This window comes from Papilio polytes, unplaced genomic scaffold, assembly GCF_000836215.1.
Source record: "Papilio polytes unplaced genomic scaffold, Ppol_1.0 DF822067.1, whole genome shotgun sequence".
Classification (NCBI taxonomy): domain Eukaryota; kingdom Metazoa; phylum Arthropoda; class Insecta; order Lepidoptera; family Papilionidae; genus Papilio; species Papilio polytes.
Window position 1 is genome coordinate 8,716,187 of NW_013527137.1, and position 26,047 is coordinate 8,742,233.

The window sequence follows — 26,047 nt, forward strand, 5'->3', positions numbered from 1 at the left end:
ATGAACAGCTTCATACAATCCCATACGTTCTATTTTGACACATAGTTACCGCCTAGCGTTTTCGCGTCCGTGCGAACGCTCGCTTATAGACAGATTAAAGTTGAAAATATTTTATAGACATTTAATGTATTTTAGCAACGAAATAACTTATTTGTTTAATTTTATCAGGTTCACCATAATTTTTAAAGCATTAGATAAATTAGAAGCGAATTAAATTCGACAAAAATTTATTATTTAAACTTTAATCTCGTGCCAAAAATCCGGAGACAGTCGCCGAGGTACCGAAGTTCATCAACCGAGATTCTATCTCGCGTAAGGTTTTTCAGGTCGTTTTAAATTTTGCCAAACTGAGGCGGCATAATCAGTGCCCGGGGGCGGGTGGAGGGCGCGGGGCGCGGGGCGGGCACCTCTTGCGGTGTTGTCAAATTAACATTGTTGCCTTATGATGGATTTCACACCTGGCTGGATAAAGGTATATGCAGATCGAATAATTTGTATTTCGTCTTTAAAATACGATGGTTTTTCAATAACAAGTATAGCAATTAGAAGTAATTTTAGGCAACAAAACAATCTGGAAAAAATACAGGTTTTATTGCACTTATAATCATTTTCATATTCGCCCACATTAAATACGATTCCGTTTGAAATATAAAGAATTTTTTTCTTAGAAATAAGCGCGAATCAAATGTTCATTCAAAATCCGAACTGACACATTTTAATACACTGTTGCGGTGTTATAATTTTAGTGCACGTATGACCTAGAAGTATGCCGGATTTAAGACCAGACTTTGTGAGGTAACGTTTGAATGGACTAGACTAGACAATAAACTTCAAGGTGAGCGACACAGCGGGTCGGCAGCGATTGCGATACTGATATAAAGTTATAACTTTCAAACCGCAGATAGTGTTGAGTTAACAAAAGTTGTAAGAACTTTCTGTATATGGTAATGTTATTTTAGGAAAAATTTGTTCGATTGCAGAGGAATAATAGAGTTAAATTGTGTAGAAAAAAAAAACCATATCAGCCCATACTTAAATATGCCCATATTTAAAGATGAAGGCAACAAACCAGCAGTGGACTAGCGTTATTGACTAAGCCTAGGAAGCCTTAAAATAGGAGTATACCATGCTTACCTGAATAACGACTAGAAGAACATAACACTCTGAACCAAGAACCAAGAGCCATTTCGTAAGTAGGCTTCTACATGTCGAAGACGTTTTTTTCTTAATAATTAAAGGTGTTACTAATTTTAATTTAGATTTAATTTGACGTTAGTGTGCACGCCGCCTTGTTCATCAATCACTATCGCGAATTTCCGATTCACTGATATAATTAGATTTGGAAAATAAATAAAAAAGTCCGTGGCGGGTGGTGTATTGTGGAACACTGTTTGGCTTTTCGGGACATTAATATATTTCATTGAAGGGAATTTTAATGAAAGTTACGTGATATATGTATGCTGATGGAAATTAACAGAATAATGGACGTATACATTCATTAATAATGAATTTATTATGTCAATCAGTTGTAAATTATTTTTTTGAAAGGTAACAGCTGCTGTGCATCTGAGACGGTTTCTTTGGAGGATGACAATAAGCCATATATCTTGAAATTTCTATACGCTTAGTCAGACAACCATTTTTTAAAAGATTTTGCAGGACTGTATTTTTTTTCCCTAATTTTAATAGCAAAAAATTATCAGTATATCTCTAATACCTAACCTAAATATTCTAATGGACTTAAGTGATCACATAATGACTCTGAGTGCCACAGAACATTAGTATCGATGAACTCTAACCTGCTACAAAAGGTAAGTTAACTTTAAAAGATACATATTTGCGATACATTCGATAGTTATTTGTCGACATTTTTTTGCGTTTAAAGTTTCTTATTGTTTTATTTCAAGTGCAAGTTGTGTGAGACAGCCTGCAAATAACAATGCGGTACTTCCCGGAATTCAGAAATGCAGAATACTGCGCGAATCGTTTATGGTCTTCACCTTCAAACTTTAGAAGTCACATCTCATTGGCTCTGCACACTATAAAATCTTTAAATTATAACAATGAAAATTTTTGTAGCAATGTATCGTAATATGTTAAAAAAGTCATCCAATCACACGTTCCCATTTAATAACGATTTCTAAACGGTATTTGATTATTATTATGGCTATTACGTGGTGGACGCCCTTAATTGTATCTTAGAATTATCAAGTAAAATAATATTTTCTTTCTTCTTAATTCATCAATGAACTAGATTCCGCCAAAGACTCCGTCCACGTGGAATTAAAAAACAAAAGCTAGTAGCCTGTGTCCTTCCAAGCATTTATCTATATTTACATCCGTTTAGCAGTTTAGGCTTCAAACTCTAACAAGCATCTCTATCTCTCCATCCAAACTTTCGCATTTATAAAATTAATAGTAAGGTTTAAAAATACCTAATAGATTTTCTATGTTAGTTGCATTACAAATAATAAATGCTATTAAAACGTTTAGTATGCGACTATCCGTCTGTCCGTACATCAACAGAATAACACTTGAGACGTCGCGCTATTAAAATTTATTTCTTACACCAACAAGATAGGGAAAAAAAAATTGATTCGAACAACCAGAATAATATTTCTACAGCTAAACAATCTGGCAAATAATTTTACACTTATGTTGGGAATTTCCGTTCTTTATACACAATTAATAAAATAATGTAATGACCGATTGTTTTTTTACATATTATTTAAGCAAAGATGTATCCGATATTAGTAGTGAAAAGGTTTCTATAAACATCCATTACTACTAGAAACGAGTGGATAGAATAAGGAATACATTAAAATATCATACTTTATACTTTACAATATTATAAATGTGAAATGTTAGGTGGATGGATGTTTGTTAGAGTTTGTAGCCTAAACTGCAGAACGGATCTCGATGAAATTTGGTATAGTTGTAGAGGATAGTCTGGAAGAACACGTAGGTTAGTCACTTTTTATTTTCATGGGGTCAGAGTCGCAGGCGAAAGCTAGTAGTTAATATTTGAAACTAAGTTTAATAGTAGTTCAATACAACTAAAGCATTCCTTGATATAATTCCCTTTAAAATACCTTCATAATTTTCTAAATACCACTTCAATTAACATCAATTACAGTCTATCAAGAATCAAAACAAAAAGATATGTTAAAAATAGAGGCAATACGTAACAAAATTTATTGCCCTATTCATAGAACGAGTTCCGAGCATAAAATTTACATTATCCACTTTTTGTATTATACCATTACATAAGGACATTTCTCAGGTTGTCTAAAAATGCTGTAGAGGGCGCTTCTTAGCGGCAAATAACAAGGAATGTGTAAAAACTTGTAGTATGCAGTGAACCATCGCTTCCACGGCTAAGACGTTTTTTAAATTCCTTCTAGTTAACGAAGATAATATAAATATGTGAAAGAAAACATTTATTATAATTAATCACTAACAAATAGTCTTGATTAGTACATTTTTAATAATTAATAACATACATTTGATGTTAAGTAAAGTTTGATGCCTAAGCTTCGAGAGATGTTTTAAAGTTAAGTAACAGCCTATTAAAGCATCTTGTAAAGATTAACTGCCTCTCTCAAAGTTGATAATTGGTCAGTAAGTTGACCACTTAATGATCTTATAATCAGCCAAAAAGTAAGTTCAAGAGTACAAAAAAAATATTTACTTACGTGATTTTTTATAGCTACTTAAGACCTTTAGGTAGAAGTGTTTTCATAATATAATAAACAAATACAAAACATAATAAAACATAAATTATATAAATCGGAAACAATAACGATACCAACGCGATATATCGAATACATAACTTTATATCATAATAAAATAATATTTATATAATAATATTAGGTCTTTAACTTGATGCCTTATTACAAAGGGCATTAACTTCAGATCACTTAACATTGAGAAAGGCGTCTCTATAAAATTCATTTTACTAGCAATAAAATGTAAAACTAAGAGCTTTAGTAATACAAGCACTTCCCTAATTAAATACGTGTGGGCAATGAAACTTATCTTTAATGATATTCATTTGAAATTGGCATATATCATACGTTATACCTATAAATAATTTATTATTAACCGTAACTACGCATGCTTTAATGTGGATGGCTACAAAGGTAGAGGAAGACCGAAGAAAGTATGGATCATCATCATCACCAGCTCACTATACGTCCCCTTTGAGGAGTTCTGAGCCTACCCCAAGTAAGAGGTGACTAGGCCATAACTACGCTGACCCACTGCGAGTGGACTTTACACATATCTTTGAATTTCTTCGCCGATATGTGCAGGTTGCATCACGATGTTTTCCCTCACCGTAAGAACTTCGGGTAAATTATGGATGGATTGTGTGAAAGAGGACATGCTTAAAAAGGGAGTGGATTCAGATATGACGGCTGATAGAGATGTATGAAAGAGCAGCACATACTGTGCCGACCCTCTGTAAGGGATTAAGGTAAGTTGATGATGAACTACGCTTGCTTTAGACATTTTTCGATGTTTCAAAACTATGTGATTTAACATAGATAATTTTGGTGTAAATTTCTAAAGGAGTTAAGTTGACAATAAGTTATTCTGAAAAATTGCAGCGTAAAAGCTCTTAAACTTTCGGATCTCATCTCCTAAATAGTTTTAAAAATTAAGGTTTATTGCAATTAAATTAAAGTTAAGTATTTGAATAATGAGTTTTTAAGTACACATAAAATAATTGTTTAGATTAAATAACAAATTATAGAACAAGTGATATAATAATTCTAAATAAAACAACATAAACATCGCTAGAACTTAAAACAATAACCATAAATAAATATTACAAAGGACTATGCCATCTAAAACAATTGAAATCGAATATTTAAATCATCTATCGCAAACCATTCTGTATCTAAGTTATTGAGTTCCGATTAAGTCGTAGGCGTGTTCAAGTTGAAGACATTCATAACAGGGCCTCATCAAATTTGATAGAATTAAAAGCAAATACAATAATTTCATAGCGGCCACAGCGTATCAATGAATCAATGTACGGAGGCATAACTCACGGGGCTCGGTATAACGATCTATAGATCGTATAGATCCTAACACTGAATCGTTCAAAGAAATCATCGGAAAAAAGTCCAACGAGACAGAGTACCATAATGCATGCCATTGTTGCTGTCCCGCTCTAATAAACTGAAATACCTCCGTTGGAGAGAAGCAGGTATAGCTCTTATTCAAGGTACATGTTTTTAGATCCGTCAGTCTTTTACGGGACGTTGTCGGTTGTCCACGTTTCCGTAAAAAGCGGAACGAACAATATTGTTCAAATTTTTTTATCAACATCATTAGCATTTTTGCGCGACGAAAGTGTTTATCAAATTTTCATAAGTTAACAGAATTAAGTTTATAACTGTATACTAAGAGTGCGTAAAATAATAGACAAATATTAGAAGTATTGTGTTATGTGATATATCTTTGTGATTTTGTAAACTGGGATTTCGAGTCGTCTTTCAATAATTTATCGTTGGAATTCTTAAAGGTTTGTTATTTTTTATTCCGTTTGTGTTGTGTTATTTATTAGTGTATAAAATACAAATTCTATAGCCAATTAGTTATTTGTTTTTAATATTAAACGAATTGTTAAACAGTAGTTGTACTCTAATATCGTAAAGATGTCAATAAGTTTTTATTTATAACTCGTAGTGTAGACAAATAAAAATTGACTTTATAGTCAATTGTTATTAATTAATGTTGACTTAATCTTGAAAGATGTGCGTGTTTTATAAAATTAATTGCCATTACATGAAATTCTTTACTTTGAATACACTTATTTACACATATAAAATTACAATTAATGTTGTGAACAAATTGAAAACTTAAGTTAACTTCGGACACGGAAAACATTTGAAATCAATACTATGGTTTTACGAACTTTTTATATGAGACAACTCAAATTCGAAGTTTTTAATTTGTATTATATTAAGAACTGACACCAAACATGTTTCGTAATCTTACTTCTTACTAATATTATAAATGCGAAAGTTTAGATGGATGTTTGTTAGAGTTTCTAGCCTAAACTGCTGACTGCGATGAAATTTGGCATAGATGTAAAGCATTGTCTGGAAGAAGACATGGGCTACTTACTTTTGCTTACTTTTTTTAATACCACGCAGACGGAGTCGCGGGCGCAATCTAGTATACAATAAATATAACACAGAATATACGTAGGTTATAGAAATGACTCATTCATAAAGTTTTTAGACGAAGTATGACATTCGGTCTTTGTAAATACAGGCTAGTACTGCAATGACCATGTTATTAACTAAATAATGGAGTTTGATGCAAATACGATGAGAAACCCATTTCAAGTGTTAGATCTATGTATTTGAAACTATCTTTAAAGGTGCTGTAAAAAAACACGATCAGAACGCATGCTACAATATAAAACTAAACAGGTTGTTATCTGAATATTTTAGTATTTTAAGTGTAAATTTGTAGTCAGAAGTGTCATCTAACACTTCTAGAGATAACAGACATTCTATGTTATGTAATACATATCTATAATTATGCAAATTGATCTCTCAATCCGAGCCGGCAATAATTTATTTATTAACACTGAGGGATCGCCGTTTTCTTTAACAGTAGGTGGATTTTATTAACGAATTAATTTTAATTAATTGCTCACTGCATATGCCTTATAACAAGTCGCTAGATAGTATCTACACGCCTTCTCGCCAGTTTAATTATGTTGTTTACTTTGTTAGCATCGTCACATGGAGTGGTTCAATTTTCAATACTTTATACTTTAACTGTAGATAGCTCGAGATGTGGACTTGAGCGATCTTCGTTTCTTTTAACACCATGTAGGGAATCTGACGGATCTTGTCACGATAAAATACCTAACGTTTTTGTGTCAGAAGATTGTAAGGTTTATGTCTATTAGAAAATGGATGTATTTTTAGTAAGAATTTTTAGATCTATGTTTAAATAGATGAAACGTCGGCGATAGTGTTTTGATTGAGGAAACGAGCTTGTAAATGTTTCTTTGAAGCAATTGAGAATTTCATCATCTTTGATTTACATTCAAAAATAGATTTACTTATTCGTACATCTACTTGTGAAATAAAAGATCAAGTCAATAGAAATGTTAAACACATATGTTCAAAGTCAATAAGATTAAGCGGAGAACAAATTGAAGGGGTTTTTAATTGAGTTACCGTTGAAGCATCTGTACAAAGTTTGAGGTCGACCGGATATGTGGACGTGAATCAAAATAAGCTATAAAATTTCATCCATTCATTCACGAATGAATGGATTGAATGATCAAGACATGACTAGCTAACCGAAAAACAATTAGATATATAAAGAAAAACGTCTATTGATTTTGGTATAGCTGTTTTATTTATATTTTTCAATATAATTTCAACGATTACAGTAATTCAAATTTGGTAAAAATATTTAATAAAACGCAAGCATATGTCACTAACAATAAATTAAAAACGGAATAAATCAGGTAATTAAAAACAAACTTGTAAAACAATGTCGAACAGAACAGATCAATAAAACGAACGATATAAAGTTTCTTGATCCGAAGTAAACAGAAGTTGTAAGATTAACATAAACTGTAGAAGCGACAAGATAAGGGACGCTCGCAACGAACACGAAAACCAAACGATATTTCGTTGCCTAATAGATATAAATGTCAGTTGATAGTAAAACAAGCTATGTGTTTAGCGTAACCCATTACCGTGGTACTCAGCTGGCTCACGGGAACCGATTCACACCACAATTGTAATGGATAGGGAAAATAAATACAAATGAGAAAATGGTTAGGGCGACCTGATTCTGTTTTCAGTGCGCTTTCTTTGAATGGAGTTTTAACGTATTTGGAAAGGTGTTCTGAAACAAATGAATCTGTTTAGTTCAAACTAACTGTTCCCGTGCGGCTTCATCAGCATGAAATTATAAGAAAAATATTTCAACGTTAACATTTGTCAAATTTTCAATTGCAAATATAAAAATTATCGTTACCATAACAACCTTGCTTGTTGGCAATTTGTAGTTTATGGTCCCTTTCCCACATTAAATATTTTTTGTAATTTTTTACCACCTTAGTTCAATGAGGTGAAAATGTATAGCCTAAAGCGTGTTGTAAGTGTAGGGTTTTTAATTAAGAAAGAATTATTTAAATATCTGCTGTGATTGTTGACATCCTACGCCAAGAAGTAATGTGTGTTTACGCTTTATTATGTCAGTATAGTATAGATTATTTGTGATTGGACAGAAGTATTTTTTTTTAAACTTTGATTATCAATGTATGAACAACACTAGTTGTTCAACACAAATATGATTACGTATCCGGGATGAATAAACTAAATACAAATGAATTTAATTCATCAAGTTAATATAGTTCCGGACAAACGGACAGTAGTTAATTATCAACTAAATAATGAACAATAAAACAGCATCATTAATAAACTATTGTTGGTTTTCCTATTAGCAGTGTTGCCAACATCTATGGACGTAATGATATAGTCACGTATTAAAAAAAATCATATTTCATACTAATATTATAAATGCGAAATTTTAGATGGATGGATGTTTGTTAGAGTTTGTAGCTTAAACAACTCGAAGGATTTGAGGAAGATGTAGAAGAGATAGTCTGAAAGAACACATAGGCTACTCTTTTATGTTTTGTTTTTTTTTTAATTCCACGCGGACGGAGTCGTAGGCGAAAGCTAGTATGTTATAAATACAACATGAATAGATATTAAAAAAATAAAACACAAATATTATACCACTTATTTTATAAATATAGATTTAGTGAGTTTCTATTATCATAACGTACGAAAATATATTGCTATCCTATTTTTTCTCAATAGGAATGAAAAGGATGTCAATTAATAGTCACGAAATGTACCCAACGCAACTAAATTGATGGTTACCATTCCGTATAAAAATGTTTACATTAACCTATAAAGTTATAATTTATATTAATGGTCTACGATCGTTGTTATATTATGTTAAACTTTGTAATTATATTTCTACTTTCTAAACGTTCATTTACATATTGCTTAATGCAGTATTGCATGTATTATTTCTATTTATTGAATGTACCAGACGAGAGAGAATATTTTTTCAAATCTTTATTGATGGAATTCTGGCTGAAATTAAAAAAAAATATATTCCAAATACAAATATAAAGACGAAAATGAAAAAAAAAATGAGAATGTTTAGAGAACAAAACGTTTAAAAATTTAATCATATAAAATGTATTTAGATTTTTGACAACATAATCAATGTTAATAAAAAAATTAGGTTGTCTATATTTTCATAAGTAAAGAAATCTTTCATTTAATTATAAAACTTTGAACTCTCGTATATTTAGGGTTTCATCAATTTCCATACGTATCTTTGATATTTTTTGCCCTGGTATGAGGCGACCGTAACACATTCTCGAGACTGAGCAAAACAAAAACTTTCGATTATGCAGTCATTAATCACGCCTATTGCGCCATTTTGCGCTTGCCCCGCTATAAATTAAAAGCAAAGCTAAGCGCAGAACTATGTTGATTGTCAAATTTGACATTTAGCTAATGTCAAATTAAAAAATGGCGGACGTCAGATTAGTAATGTCAATTGAATGGAAAAGAGGTTCGGCTACTTTATTTGATTGATAATTCTTTTATTTTATTTAACAGAAAGGTTTCGGATTAAATGTGGCATTAACCTAAAATTAAGCGTAGCTAATATTAGACCTTTGTCAAAGTTCACGGTGTAATGTATACTATTAATAATGTTTTACTATAGAGCGTAAGTTTTTAAAAGGTACATACGAATTATTGACCATTTAGTAGCTAGTTCAATTTATATCGTTCTATCTGAGCACAAACACGTATAGTTTATAAGAATAAATCATGTACTAATTCATTTTTTAGTAGGATAAAGCAAGGGAGATGATGACGTACTGATTTCATTTTTTATTTGAACCAAAAATTTTATAATCGATTTTTTAAATAGATACAAACTCGAGAGCTTGTTAGATTATTCGTATTGCGCTCCAATAAATAAGTACAATTAGGTAGCAAATGAAGCGAGGTCTTGTTGAAAGGCTACTGAGCAGCTTTATCTATAGACAGCTCATGCATTCCTTCAACTTGTCAACACAACAATTTGCTAAGACACGACATTATAAAAACATGGCTTTAGCTAACCACTTCATGTTTTTTGTACCGTGTAAAATAGATTTGCGTTGAATTGCGTGAAGGTTTTGATTTTTTTTTAGTTTATGACTGTTTGACATTTGTACAGATTTTTTTTTATTTACTTTTTGGAAAGGTACAATAATTGCAAGTTCAAAGTTTACAATCAAATTAAATGTACAAGGAAATTAAAAGACAAGGAAAAACGAAAAAGCAGAAGAACTAATAGATAACAGGCGTACATAACGCTCACAAGAAAAACATTTTATGTATTATTCCATAAACAAGAAAGTATTAAGATTGGGTTATGACAACAAATTTAGAACATTGAAGAAATGTAAGGATTGTACGAAAGAGGATACACTTAAGAGAATGAATTCAGATATGTCTGCTAATAGAGATGCATGGCAAATTAAATTTCGGGTTCTCCCTTGTAGAGACAAGTTTAGGTTGGTTGGTAAACTCGAATCTTAAGAAATATATCTTGAAATTTTGATCAATTTGTCATTGAGACTGTATCATGAAATTCTTTGACAATTGCAAGTATCGTATTGTCTAACAAAACATGTTGTTTCTTTTGTTTTAAGATTCTATGACCCGGATAGTCGTATTGTCATATCTTAAGAGCAATTTTTCACAGAATGTAGATAATGGTATTTCGACAATAGTAATCGGTCGCTCATACGTTTTATAGGAAATGGGAAAGTGCGCTGGGAGTGAATGCATTTGTCAACGCGTTCGTTGATTTCGTTTGTCACGCCTCTTGTGAGCTTAGGGTGATTCTAATTTGTTTTGTTTCCGGTATATTTGTCAGATTAAAGGAATCAATTACAAGAAATGTGTTTATTTGTGTCTATGTACAACTGTATACTATGTTTATAGTATCTAACATGACTTCAAGTGGTAGTTAAAAATTGCTCGGAACATTTCCATCATTCATTTCTTATTTTTCCACATAAATATTCAATTCAACATTTTTAATAGTACAGAAATCCGTTTATCTTGTTAGTTAATTATATATTATTTGAACTAACGATACAGGTGTCAGCTTTTGTCAAACCGGTCAAGTCAAAGATATAATATCTGTCAATTACAAAGCCGAGTCGTGACCTAACGTCACTTGCAAGTGATCCTAACATTTCCAAAACCGATCTCATTGATATTCACTGCCTCTCACTTTTACATCATAAATTCTTCGTCATTGTTTTTATTTTACACGACAAAAGGAAAGAGAATTCGGACATATAGAGACAAAAGAGCGACATGTTGTCGAGTTTTGTTAACGTTTTTTTTTAATCATAATTTGCACGCGAATAATTTAACACCCTTGCAATACTGTGGGTTTGTTGTTTTATTGAAAATGTTCAATTTAGCTTTGCTAATTTAGTACCTTTTATGAAACTAAAATATTCTAGTAGTATATAGCTGTTACCGAACAATCGTGAACGTCGTATGTTCGTAATTTGCCTAATTAAGTTGTCAGGGAAAATAACAAAGTCGCTGAATACACAGTTAGTCAATAACATAGTTCACAATGTACTTTACATTAGTAATTAGGTTGTTGTCCTTTGCTTTGTTTTAATCTTTGCAGGGTCTAGTGACTTTTATTTTCACTTATAAGTTATGTGATGGGAATTTTATTAATGTTATTTGACGCGATTCACGCGAACTTAGCATAAAAATGCGATATTTTTATGACCCTTGCTTTTTAGTATCCAATAGACTAGATATCGTCCCATTGGTTTTTAGAAAATCATTAAATTGATAATATTACATGCTGATTATATACGAAACAAACGACATATTATCTTTATCCAATAGACCGATAAAAATTCTAAAACTGAACCAACTAGATATCTATTAAAACAACAAGAAATTAATTCATTTCGTATATTTAAGTTACTTTTTTCAGATGTTATAGAGCGTTATGAATTTAAAAGAATGTAAATGTTTTTGTTCGTATCGAATTGACCGTATCGATGTCAAAGGGTTATTGTAATTTAAAAACACGGTCAAGCTCGGGTCTGGTTTTATTCCAGGATGCTTTGAATTACAACTTTAGTTACAAATTTTGTTTACGTCAAAGAAAATTTAAAACAAATTTTGTTTGATTAAATAATTGACAGCATATACTTTAACGTATCTTACTAATATAAATGCGAAAGTTTCGATGGATGGATGTTTGTTAGAGTTTGTAAACAGCTGAACGGATCACGATGATATTTAGCACAGATCTAGTTAGTCTTGAAGAACCCTTGGGCTACTTACCTTTAATTCTTTTTAATTCCACGCAGTGGAGTCGCGTGCGAAAGCTAAGCTGAGCTAAGTAGAATAAGGTTGACTAGTTGTAAAATATCACAATACATTCCGAGAGAAATAGACAAATAAGTGAGAAAGATTTTAATTTTTGACAACAAATTTTGTTTATTATTATTTTATAGAATTTGAAATAGACTTGTTTTTTTTTGTATTAGGGAACTCTAAAATATAGGATGACCGGGATAAAGCGTGTGGCTCCATCTACCGTGTGACAAGCTCGTGACCCCGCAATTTCAAGCCCTGGTCAGTTATCACGAAGTTCAACCATTCCTTTATTGTTATGACTCCATTTTTTACAACGACAATGCGCTCTTGAGTTCACTATGTACTCATTCCCACGGAACTTTGACATTATATAGTACAAGTCATGAAATAATCTAGAACAAATGTAATTGGAAACCTTTTGTTATAACATCAAAATAAATTATTTCTTTTTTATTTACTAAAAATAAGTTACCCATTAACTATATAAAATGTGCATCGACATTTGCAAGAAATATCTCAGGCGTGTCCTCTCTATCCCTCTACTTTTTTTTTTTCAAGAAGTAAATTTTGTACATGTTTTTCGAATGTTGTATTGTCAGTTTTTACGTTGTACCGTAACTCCTAAAACAAACCATTAAGCTTTAAAGTTATAGAGTACGGTAATAAGTTATAAAAAAATTAAAATGTTTCGATGCAAATACCGCATATTAATTAGTAATTGAATAACGTGAATATGAAATGAGATAACTGGACATAATGTTATAAAACATGAACACATCTTCCGGTGACTTACGACGTGGATTATACGAAAATTCTTGTACAATATAATTGAAGTCAAATAGCGTAAAAAATATTCCGTAGATCGAAACTTTCATCATCTTCCCTACCTAACCCCGTAGTGTCGGCGCGCGGGTTTCCGTCCTCCAAATAACGTTATGAACCGTCATCTCAGTCATCACATCCTCCTTGATCATGTCATCTTTCACGCAATCCGTCCATCTCTTTCTAGGTCTACCTCTACCGGTGTTGTTATTCTTGATGTTATATCGAAACTTTAATTTCACTATAACATAAACAAAGTCATAGATAAAGATATGGTAATTATAAATATGTTGATATTTTGAAAGCGTAACTAAAATCCTGTATCATAAGTCGTAATTAGCGATAAGTAAATACCAACAGATATTGCGCTACCAATGTTTGAATAATACATTAAAAGGTATACAAATTTACATTTTACAAACATCGCTCTATAGATCAATAAAATTTCAAAACGCCGTGTTGCTAACCTCATTAACAACTCGCCAACACGAAATGGAAATTAAAAAATAAACAAACATGTTTTTTTCGGCGCGAAACAACTGTCATAAAAATATATAATCTATGCAGTGATTGAGCGTTTTTTTTTAATTTCCATAGGTTAAGTGGCTAGAATTTCACAGAGAATTATTTAGACGTTTTTATTACGCAAATTATAAAAGATCAGGTAGTAAAGCCAGTGGTAATTAAGACATTAAAATCTTTTGTTGTTTTAGCGTTATAATACTGGCTTGCTAATTTTTTTTTTTTAGGGTTGTTACAAATTGTATATTGCCAAAAAGTTTGTGTCAATCCAAAGTTTAGTAAGTTCTTTGGTACAATGCGGCTACCGCACTTGTTTTGTTCTTGATTTATACTGCTTGATAAAACTTTATACATATGTGAAGAAATAACGTTATAAAAACAGTACAGTTTATATAGACATTGCAATTTCGTTGAAAATTGTTACTAGTTGTAAACGTCTTAGTTCTATATTCAATAATCATATTCCTGTTCTTTGCCCTAATCTGGGTCCGGCACAGTTTGAAACTACACCTCCTTACGCTACTACATCACATTTTATACACATGTGATATATACTTTTTTAATAAAATGTATTTCTATGTGGCAACCCTAACGATCGATAAGCGCAGCTTCGTTCGAATGGTTTATAATTTCTCTTAATTTGATTATTCTAATCGAACAGACGGCGTATCGGCTAGTTTATGATCATGTTCGTTCACCAATGAGTTGTATCCGATTTGTTTATACGTTGAAGTAATTTCGGTTTGTTCGTAACTTTAATTTCTCTAGATAAAAATGCTAATTTTTAAATACACAAGCGTAAGTGAGAATTCGATATACTAACGTTTACTTGGCATAATAGATATAGATTTAATTTACTACGCTTTTATAAATGAAAAATGTTTTTTTAAAAGATAAAAGTCAATTGACGGTTTGAATTTAAAACTACAGATAGGAAACTAAGATTTTAGTATTTTCAAATATGATATAAAAAGGTTGTAAAGTTTAATATTTTAAATTTAGTAGTCAAATATAAATATATTCCAAAGACAAGTCACGATATAAATTTTTATTCATATGTCCGATCAAATTTCAATATTAAACTCTAAGCTTATTGTGCTCCAGACCGGTCCGACCACTTACAGCGGTGACCAATAAATTTGTCACAAATTTGTCCAGTTCTATCAGTATTTTTTATTATTTAAACAACATTTCCTTTTTGCTTTTAAACAAATTAAGCGAAGAAATTTGTCAATATTATACGTATGCGTGTGTTCCATTAGAGACCTGATTTCAAAATGGCGCCCAAGTTGATTTATTTTTTTTACACTTGTTTACATTAATCAACCTTCGCGCAACATTGAGTACACTTTATTTAATGTTGTTGACAGATGTCAAAATGTATTTATATATTTTCAATTGTTACAATTTCAGTAAATCATGTACAAAACAGGATGTAAACATTTGTATTAGAAACAAAATATGTTACATATTTGATGTACATCAAAAGTCTTTAATACATTAAATTAAGTGTTGATAAAAACAATACATTCATTCATAATTAAACATTACCAATATCTAGAAATTAAATAATAGAACATTTACCTTACAACCAATACCAATCATAGTAATGTTATAAATGCGAAAGTTTAGATGGATGGTTAGAGCTTGTAGCCTAAACGGCTGAACTGATGTGGATGAAATTTAGTATAGATGTAGAGGATTAGGATTAATTCCACGCGGACAGAGTCGTGGGCAAACTAGTAATAGAATGTGAAAACTAGTAATAGAATGCAAAAACTAATGCAAATATAAACATAAAATTGATATAATGTGCATGTATTATTTTATCACTTTCGTAGCATAAACATTGTCGTGTCAAGGTGGTAAAACAGTAAAATTAAATTTACTATCACCATAAGGCTATATTTTTGCTCGGTGATGTAAAAATGTAGATGGAGCAAAGTAACTCTTTATGTATCATAAATTGCGAACTAAAACTAGTAAATTGTATACGTAAATTAGATATTAATCTTTGTACGGATTGTTATTTGCTATCACATTATGGTATTGTTGTAAAGAAAAGAGAGATTTATTTCAGAAAAATTACTTCTTACTATATCTTGTGAAAGTTTGGATGGATGGATATTTGTTAGTTTGTTGCTTAAACTACTGAAGAGATCCGGATGGAACTGCATAGATATAAAGTGTGGAAGAACACAATGTCTATTTTATTCTTTTGAATTTCACGCGGACGGAGTCGCGGGCTAAATCTCGTTCGTTGGCACATTGATATTTATATCATCAATACCACACGTAATTAAAGAAATATATCTTCTTAGGGTGGTTTGAAATGCGATTTTCATGAATTGCTTATTAACGTATCCTGTGTATAGAGTCATGTTCACACAGTACATTATAGTCAATGTATTTGTTGTATTACGTGTAAAGTAATATGTCATCATGCTTAAAATAGACCGTAAGGGTATCAATTACCGCAGCTTAAATAACATGATAACAATAAAGCTTGTAACATGAACGGAGCCGAGTCTCGCTTACGAACTTACGAAACACTTCTCTGTGTCATTGACTAGTTGTTCCTAGTTCAAAAGTTGATGCGTGCACTGAACCGAATCTTGCATATAGTAGCTTTCAATGAAACTTACGCGAAACTTTAATAATTCTATTGTTTTTTTTAAATATATGGCTATTTATGAACATTAAAAGCTTTGTCCCATACATGATAGTTTAATAGTTATCAGTCTACATTTAATTATATTCGTAACTCAAAACCATATTAAGTAGCATTCTACGGCTACGGCGTACATTATTTTGTTTGCTCATATAAAAGACATCAACGCGTTTTGAATTTTGCACAACTTTGAATTGTAAAATTTGAAATTAAACTATAAATTATGCTGTTTTACATCAGGGACTTTTTTATAGTATCATGAATAAGAAGGTTTATTTTCTAGTAAGTTTCTTACTAAAGGTCTACAAAGAGTTTGGTCGTTAAATCTTACATACATTGTTTCTTAACAAGCAATGTTTACACATTGTACCAGCTGTTTTTGCAGCTCAACACACTTTCTATCACGTCCGTGGCCCTTTGAATACCGCTCAATGAGCTCGTTTGTCTGCTTTTTCATACGTTCACGTTACAAGCCTCAGGGATTGCGACCACTAGCTCCCTCTTGCGAATACATCGTTCTTGCACCTCAACTTCTAAGACAGTTGGAACTTTCAAAATTAACCCAACATATCTCTAAAAACTTGGAACAATTAAAAACAATATAAAATCGGTCATTCGAGCACCACAAAACGTCTAATTGTATCCCGATCGGGCCTTCGGGGAATAAATACCGTGGTCCCTATACAAAGAGATTCCTTCGTCATTAGCGACAACGTACGATGCGTCGCCGTTTTTGTAACAGACTCGAACGGGGATCGGCAAAATTCGGAATTCGATTTTGTCCGCGTAACCAAAGCGTCCGTCTAAGTCTTCGGTGCGTTTCGCTCTGATTTCTTAACCTATGCGTCTAATTCACAACCTGTCAAACAAGCTGAAACGTCTTTGTAACAAAACATCTAAAGACGTGCAACCAAACATTTTTCTGTTTATAAATTTCAAGCCAAAAACTGCAAGTTAGAGCATCCATAACATGTAACATTTTTGTATATTTTAGTGATATTATGGGTTTGATAGTTTGTACAGAGTAATGTTATATGCTGAACTGATATGTTCCGTTGCATTTAGAATTAGGACTGATGAAGTCGGAGATTCCGGAAGGCTACTTCGAGGTGGTTTTAGTGGGCCAATCCGACGTAACTCTTTCTTCATCCCAGATCGGGTATCTTTCAAAAATTGTTCTTGAGACCAAAAAAGACTGCTTAAAAAAACTAGTTCTGTGAGAAGTGATGTTTTTGAATGATGAGGATATAAAGAATGTTTATGTGGTTTAGAATTTTAGTATCATTAGTATATTAATTAAAAAGAAATATAATCTAGCAACAACAAACTCTTAGGAAAAATATTCTAAAACGAAACGTCGATTTAAAAATTAATACGACATTAATGAAATACAAAAAAGTTGTATATAATTAATGGTCCAATCATATTTTAATCGAAGACGTCCAAATCAAAACTTGTCTAAAGTCATATGCCATTTATAATCAATAAATATACAATGGGCATTGAATTGCAAAAATATACGGTCATTAATAAGCACCTCGAATCAAGTTTAAACGACGTAAAATGCAAACAGGCAATGAAATTTTATTGCGGAACGCGTCACTATTTCTTCATTTTATTTTAAACCGGTCGCGGTCGAGGTGTCTATAAAAATTAGGTATCGTGTAAAGTCGCGAGAATTAAACATACATTTATATTACCTATGTCACAAACTCGAGACACTGCGGTGATTTTTTTTTAAGAAGACAAGATGTTTTACGTCAAAAAGCCAGACATATTCAAGAGAGAAAATAGTAATATTAATGGAGGAATTACTGCAATCTTTTAATGAATGTAACAGATATCCTGGATGAATGTTTATTAGATTTACAAAACAGGAATCATGTTAATTCATAATTAAATATTCCCTTAGTGTTACTTAACGATCCTTTGTGTGACCTGTGGAAAATGCGTAATGTTATATTTGTACTAGAGTTTTTTTACGCTGTGCAAGTGTCATCCGGTGGCAACTGTTACATGTTGTGGTCACTGACAGGAAGCGTTACTCTGGGAACGGAAGCATGTGTTTTTGTTCCTTGACCGTCTTTGACTCTACTTGAGTTTTGATGTTATATACTCAAGTTATGTACTCGACATATATACCTTCAAAACAATGATACAAATCACTTTACTCGCCGAAATAGTAATATTAATAATAGGCGTAGAGAAAACTTAATATCCCTTTTCTAGGAATGAATGACATTGTTTAATAATTTTTTAATTCAAAAAGTGTTCTTTTAACTTTCGACCAATATGCAACCACTAATATGTTTAATAAGTGCTTTGGCAGTGGAATTTCATAGTAAAAATGCATACTTATTGTTTAACATTCAACAAGGTTCAAATTAAAGGCAATTTTAATAATGTTGTAGGTCGCATTATCTCGCCTGTTATCTACCTTCAAGTGCCTAGGCACTTAAAGATGTTATTATGCAAAAGAACCTTACATTGTTCGAATCTTCGTCATTCTTCAAAGTGACAGCGTGCTGATATCACTTATCAGTCAATTAATCCCCTACCCATTTAGAAACGTCAACATATTTGTACGATTATTTCCTTACATACATCATGTTAGAATAGTCAAGTAAAATCATAATGTACGAATACTAAGTAAGTTCTAAAATTAACTAACATTAAAAAACTCAAATGCAAAGAACATTTTTAATATACAAATATCCCAGTGCATTTTAAATGCCAGAAAGTAGAAAAGAACTACTATTATATCGGTTTTCAACTAATAAATCACATCAAAATCGGTTCATTTCTGTGGTACAACACTTATGTTAAAATATATTTCTGTCTCAACCTTTTCAAACAAAATAATAGGGAAGGCAATATTTACACACGACAAACTTTTAGTGAAGTCAGCGTCAACACACGTAAAATTTACGAATAAGAATGTTAGTCTCATCATAAAGTGTACTTTAACAATGATGGATTTTTATAACGTCTGATATCCTGGTATCCATCGGACAGGCGTGGTGGTGGATAGAGACGTCTATCGGACCGGTCGGCCGCGGTCGAGGGATCGAAGTCGTATTTAGAACGGCTGATAACATCGGGCCGCCCGCCGTCAGGCGGTATTCCAAAAATTCTTAACAGAGATAGCGTGTATGGACAGCAAAATAAATCTTACAACAAAACGAATTTATTATTAATCGATTGTGTATAAAAGTTTGTGTTTCTTACAAGATAAGTTATGAGTAAATTCGATTCGAAATAATTTATCCGTGCATAAAATTGTATTGAATTAAAAAAATATATTTTTAATAAAAATCGTTTAAAGAATTTAGCTGGCATTAATAAAGATATTTTAAGTAATTGTTTTGATCAAATTATACTAATTATTGTGGATATTATTAAATCTTAATATGTTAATAGTTCATAAAGATTAAAACTAACTTGATAAAAGCATATTTGCTTAATAACATTCCTGGGTCATATTAGGTTGCTAATCGTCGCAAAATGTAAATAAAGCAAATTAATACGAATGACGATTATTTCGCTTAACATGATCCTAATTAATTAAGTTATAAAGATAAATTTTATTTGGTTTAAATTACATTTTATTTCCCAATTAGCATGCTAACGGTAGACGAAAGCGTCAGGCCTGGTATCATTCATGCTCACATGTATACCTGTGTTCTTTTGCCTCTTTTTTTTAATTTTTTACTTTTTTTCAACCGCCGTGAGGCACCGGCGCAGCGCTAATGTGCGTATGTACTTTTATATTCTTAAAAAGTTGGCCGTAACTTATCGGCCACGAGATCGTTGCCAATATTTTTTTGTATTATTACATTTTTGTGGGAAAAAAAGGTATTTTTGTGAGGGACGGCTGCAGAATTAATAATTTAAATTCTGCGTAACGTACGTCTGCGTAATTATGTGCTTTAGTTTCTCTGAAAATAATACGTTGCAAGTCGTATTTTATTTTAATAAAAAAATTTCATGCCTACAAGTTAATCGTGATGTCAAAATATTTTTATGTAAACATTCTTTTTTTACCTGTGCCTCGTTATATCTATCATGTGTAATCTACAGTATGCTATAAATGAATTTAATTCTATATCAGATAATAAACATAAAGACTGTTTCGCACGTATTTTAAGATAAAGGAGTAAGCATTAACGCAACACTATCTGGAGGTGTTTGGGAGTCGCATAGACAGCCCAGTCTATAAGCACTGGGTAAATGTCCATGTGCACTAGTTTAAGTATATAATCTATTTTATATGTACAATACTAACTTAGACTAAGTCAAATTTTACTAACAAAATAATGGATGCATATCTGTAAAATTATAATAAATAAAAAAATTAACAAGAATCTCGGATTTACTTAATTATCTATTAAACTTAAAGACTAATTCGACAAATGTCCAATACAAAAAGTAATAAAAGGTTGCTATCATAGGCCAGAGTCAAAGCACTGCGTCCCAGCAAATTGTTGATACCTAATACAGCAAAACAAAATACCTCGGCTAACTTGAACCGCATTATTTTTGTCATTAACAATAATTTACGATGCAAAAAGAAACTTATGTGTAACACGATAAGGCTGGTTTGAATCCTGATGGCTGTGGAAAGTAGTTTTGTTACTAGAATGACATCTCGAGCGTTTCTGTAAAGTGCAAGCCATAAAACTTAAGGCTAGTTGCACACTAAAAGATATTTGTTAAAACAATTGAATTAAAATTGTTTTTTAAATAAATAGTTAATAGGGTTTGCGAATAATCGAAACTGTTGAATTATTCGTTTATCGAATACTAGCTTCCGCCAGCGAGTCTGTCCGCGCGGAATTAAAAAAAAAAAAACAAAAGTAAGTATCCTATGTGTTCTGCCAGACTATCCTCTACACCTGTACCAAATTTCATCAAATTCGGTTCAGCCGTTTATGCTACAAACTCTTACAAACGTCCATTCATCTAAACTTTCGCATTTATAATATTAGTAAGATTTTTTTTAGGTTTTTTGCACAGGCTGTATCTCAATTAACCAACATAAACACAGGTTTCTTTTAATATTCGACACTTTTCAATAACTTACTTCATAAACGAGCTTAATGTAATAAAAATTACGTGAAATTAAATAACTTTAATAAATTTTATAACATCGATTATCTCATATCGTAAAGTAGCGACATAAAACATAAACATTGGCTCGTTTTATTGTAAGGAAGTGGTACCTTCCTTTTATGTGTTTAGAAATGTGTTATTTTATTTAATTAATACAATATACGACTTGTAAGACAAAAGGAAAGCTCTTACGATTGTTTTAATACTGATGGTTCGTTGTAGAGTTAAAAGTTTACTCTTTTATATCTTGAACTGTTAACAAGAACCTCTTCACCTTGAACAATAATTATTTAATTTAAGAGAAATATATAAACGACTATTATTATATTTATGTTGTGTTCTGAAGAACATAAATCTTGCTAATGTAATATGCGAAAGTTTAGATGGATTTGATAGAGTTTGTAGCCTAACCTGATGTACGGACCTCGAATAAATTTGGCACAAATGTAGATAGAATGGAAGGACACACAAGCTACTTACGATTGTTTGGTTTTTATTTCCACGCAGACGGAGTTATGGGCGAAAGCTAGTAAAAGACATCTTGCAAACCATATATAAGAAACTTGTGAATTGTAATATGTCAGTTTTTTGGTATTTCTGACTAATTCTGTTATAAAAAAACTAACACGGCTTAAGAGGAATTAGAAGTGCGTATTTTTATTGCTCTTGAGTTTTGTTAATAATTTATTTGTCTGACAATATTTTTTCTATCTAGACTTTAATCGCACGATGTGGCCAGCCTGTAACATGATCCGAAATGGTCTGACCGATCGCGTTTCCATTGTTGACTTGTTCGAAACGCAACTTCGTGCGGTGAGAATCTCTAGCAATGCTACAAAGGGTCAAGTCATACTAGCGTTTTAATTACATTTTTTTTTCAAAGGTCATGAAAAACTCGGTCGACTAATGTCTATATCATATACATGTTTTGACAGGAAACTTACCAAAATGTCTAATATAGGAATTTATCTAAACCTTTTCTTATCTCACTAATATTATAAATGCGAAAATTTAAATGGAGAGTTTGTTAAGTTTGTAGTCTAAACGGATGAACGAATCTTGATGAAATTCGGCAAAGGCATAGAGGATAGTCTGGAAGAACACATAGGCTACACACTATTGTTTTTTTAAGTCCACCGGGACGGAGTCGTAAGCAACAGCTTCTTCTTCTTCTTTGTCGCTTGAGTCTTTACAGACTCGTCGTGGTTATCACGTATCAGTGACCCGCTTCACAAGCCGCTGCCACTCCTCCCTGTACACTGCTTAAGCAACAGCTAGTATACTATGAATTAAACAGTTTATTAATGAAAAAACAAATATATCCTAATGTCATTTCAACAGAAAAGGGAAGTATAACGTATTACATTTTAATGGCGGAGATACTATCTGTCAAAATAAAAGCCGCCCCGAATAAGTTTGAATTTAATTATTCACGGGTCGGCTACCTGTACACATCGATACGTAAAAACTTTTTGTTCATAAATATTCCTCAATGTATAAAAATATATTTTTTGTTCCTTACGTATAAAAACTAGTGATGATTGTAATAATTATTCAGTCATGTGGACTACATATTATAAAGATAACGAACGATGACATGAGTTAGTGGACAGGACATTTAAAATTGGTTTCATAATTTACAGCGGGCGCACACCTTTGACTAAACTATCGCATAACAGTTATGTGACTGTTGATTGTTTCGCAGCAAATGTTTAGTTGCACAGCTAAAGATCGAGAAGTATGCGCACCTCCATATAAACGCATATGAATCAAAACGAGACTAGACAGTTGTGCGATAGTTTGGTTAAAGTTGCGCGCGCTCTTAAATATCTATTATTGAAATTATAAAAATAGTTAATTAGCTACTGTGGAATACTTTTATAAAAGCTATTGCACGAGACTTCATCCCCGCGAATTTTTTCAAAATATAGCCTAGTGCCACCCCGATTAACTGTCGGAGCTTTTTCTATACAAATAAACAAACAAACAATTGTTCCTTCATTATAATGTTATCGAGGATTTGATATAAATAATCTGCACTACAGCTCTTAAAGTGCCAATAGACTCTGAGTCCAGTATTTGATAATCGCAATAACTTGGTATAATATTTAAACCATCAATTTTAAACTCCGCGTAACATTATATTAAAACAATAAATATAGTCTTTACTTTACTTAATTTATCATTATCCTCTTGTGTTAAGAAAAATATGATAGCTTTTTGTAATCGCTACTGTGTTCAAGCCCTTAGGTAAACGCGCAGTTTGCCAATACTTTGGCTTGTATTGAATAACCCAGTGTTAATACGCTCAGTATTGCTGGCAACTCATATTTGTTCTGCTACCCTGGTGATTTGTCGCACTGTTTGCCGTATTGTGTATCTGTTTTACTTGGCATTATCGCTTACGAGTATTGTATTATTTAATGTTTTGTTTTGAATTGTTCAGAGACATTTGATGTTCTGTTTTGTTAATAATGTTATAGTGAAGAATATAATATCGAAGGAATTTTTAACTTTGTAGTTTTTGAATTTTAAAGGAAGAGTTTCTACGACACTTTTATTTGTTTCTTTTGTCCTTTTATCCTTAATTTCCTCTCAGTTTTGTTACTTTTTAATTTTAGACATCAGTAGTTTTTTGAGGTTAACATTCTTAACTTCTTCCATATATATTTTTTTGTAACACGGAACATACTTTTAGATGTTATCCGCGCAGGACGTATTACAGTGCCGTAAGAATTTCTTCAAATACACAGAAATCTTCTTCAAAATTTTGCATATCTGATGCAATTTTAAGTATAAAGAAAGTTTTTAGAGGGTTATTGCTCTTAAATATCGAAGATTTCTAAAATGGATACTGGTTAGTGGGTGGCCTTTCGAACTACAATCTGATAGTCCCGGCAATACCTCGAAATTTGGAGTTTTACTCCTTCAGTAAATGCCTATACTTTCAGTAAAGAGTGGCAACAATTCTCATATAATTAATATAATGTTTACGGAAATTAGTCACATAATGTAAACTCGTCCAAATTATACCCTTTAAAACCAACAAATAAAAGAACTGCACACACAAGATTAGCAATACTTTATACTTATTCGAAGTCCTACGCTTTAGATCGTTAAAAATATTTCGCGATCGAACCAGAACTATAAAATATTCAATCTTTAAAAACACACAAATAAAAAGATTCGAATACAAAATTGAGATGTTAAAAGCACATGTCATTTACCTTATCGAAAGCGGTATTGATACATATCTGTAGGCCGTCGGAAATACCGACTGGCTATTATTGACACTTGAATATCAGGCGATGTCGTAAAATTTGTTTTTTATTAAAGCAATTTGCGAGATTTGCCACATTTGGTATACAATGTCGTGTTAAGATATCGTTTATATTGTATTATCGTTGTAATGTTTATTGTAAATACGTAACTTTACGAAAATGTGTAAGCAAATATTATGAATTTCTATTTGCCACATTCTTGACACATATCTTTTTTAAAGTCTTTCATACTATCCTGTATTTTTAATGTCGTTAAGCAGGAATTATCCTTAAATTTTAGTTACATTTATGTTCGAATTCTAGTAATAATTGTAAAAATAAACATTTACTATATTTGATAGTGCAGAATCAAGAATTCAGATTATCTTCGACAACTGTGCCAAATTGAATTTAGATCCATTATGTCGCTTTGGATTTACGTCGTAACAAACGTCCAAACTTTAACATTTATAATATAAGTATGATGAATATTAATTTATTTTAGTATATTAAATAATACAAGTAGCAACTAAATACTTAGAAAATAATCTTAAAGTCCTCTTTGACAGTCTAGTTCGTGACATGAGTGTTATTGGTACATATTGCGTGCAAGTTTTTTGCTCGACTTAAAATAGTTGGCAGCTAATGACAGAAAAATGACAAGGATATATACGTTGTGATTTACATTTAGAAATACCAACCAAACCATTCTTCGATCATACAGCTACTTATACATATTTTGTTAAAAATCTTTTTAGAGCGAGCGCTCCCTGTTGACTAAACTGTCGCACAACTATTGTGCGATTGTCGATTGTTTCGCAGCCAGTTCGACCGTTTAGTTGCACAACTAAAATCCAGTAGCGTACGCACCTCCATATAAGCTCATAGGAAGCGATTAAACAGTTGTCCGATAGTTTAGTCAAAAGTGGGCGCGCGCTCTTTTGACACATGAAACTTAAAAAACAAAGGAGATTTAGAAAGCAAAGTTATGAATACGTATACTTTTGACATATTGTTACAGTTTCATACAGTTGTTTGAAACAAATGGGGTGAAAACAAAACAATAAATTGTTCTTCTGAGTTTTGATACAAGTCACGATGTAGTGCTTATGGGTGATTTCAATATACCGGAGTTGGGATGGAATTTCTGTCCTACTGCT

General features: G+C 31.8%; 1 protein-coding gene and 1 long non-coding RNA gene across 2 annotated transcripts in view; one reads left to right on the forward strand and one right to left on the reverse strand.

The window, feature by feature from the left end:
• Positions 1-5,427: 5,427 nt before the first annotated feature.
• Positions 5,428-26,047, reverse strand: part of LOC106107232 — a 32,765-nt gene continuing 12,145 nt past the window's right edge. The window contains exon 3 of the long non-coding RNA XR_001225857.1: positions 5,428-5,526. This is a non-coding gene — a long non-coding RNA (uncharacterized LOC106107232). The remainder of the gene's footprint in view (positions 5,527-26,047) is intronic.
• Positions 5,459-26,047, forward strand: part of LOC106107228 (protein four-jointed) — a 34,566-nt gene continuing 13,977 nt past the window's right edge. The window contains exon 1 of the mRNA XM_013287998.1: positions 5,459-5,533. The gene's annotated coding sequence lies outside the window, so the exon portion shown is untranslated. The remainder of the gene's footprint in view (positions 5,534-26,047) is intronic.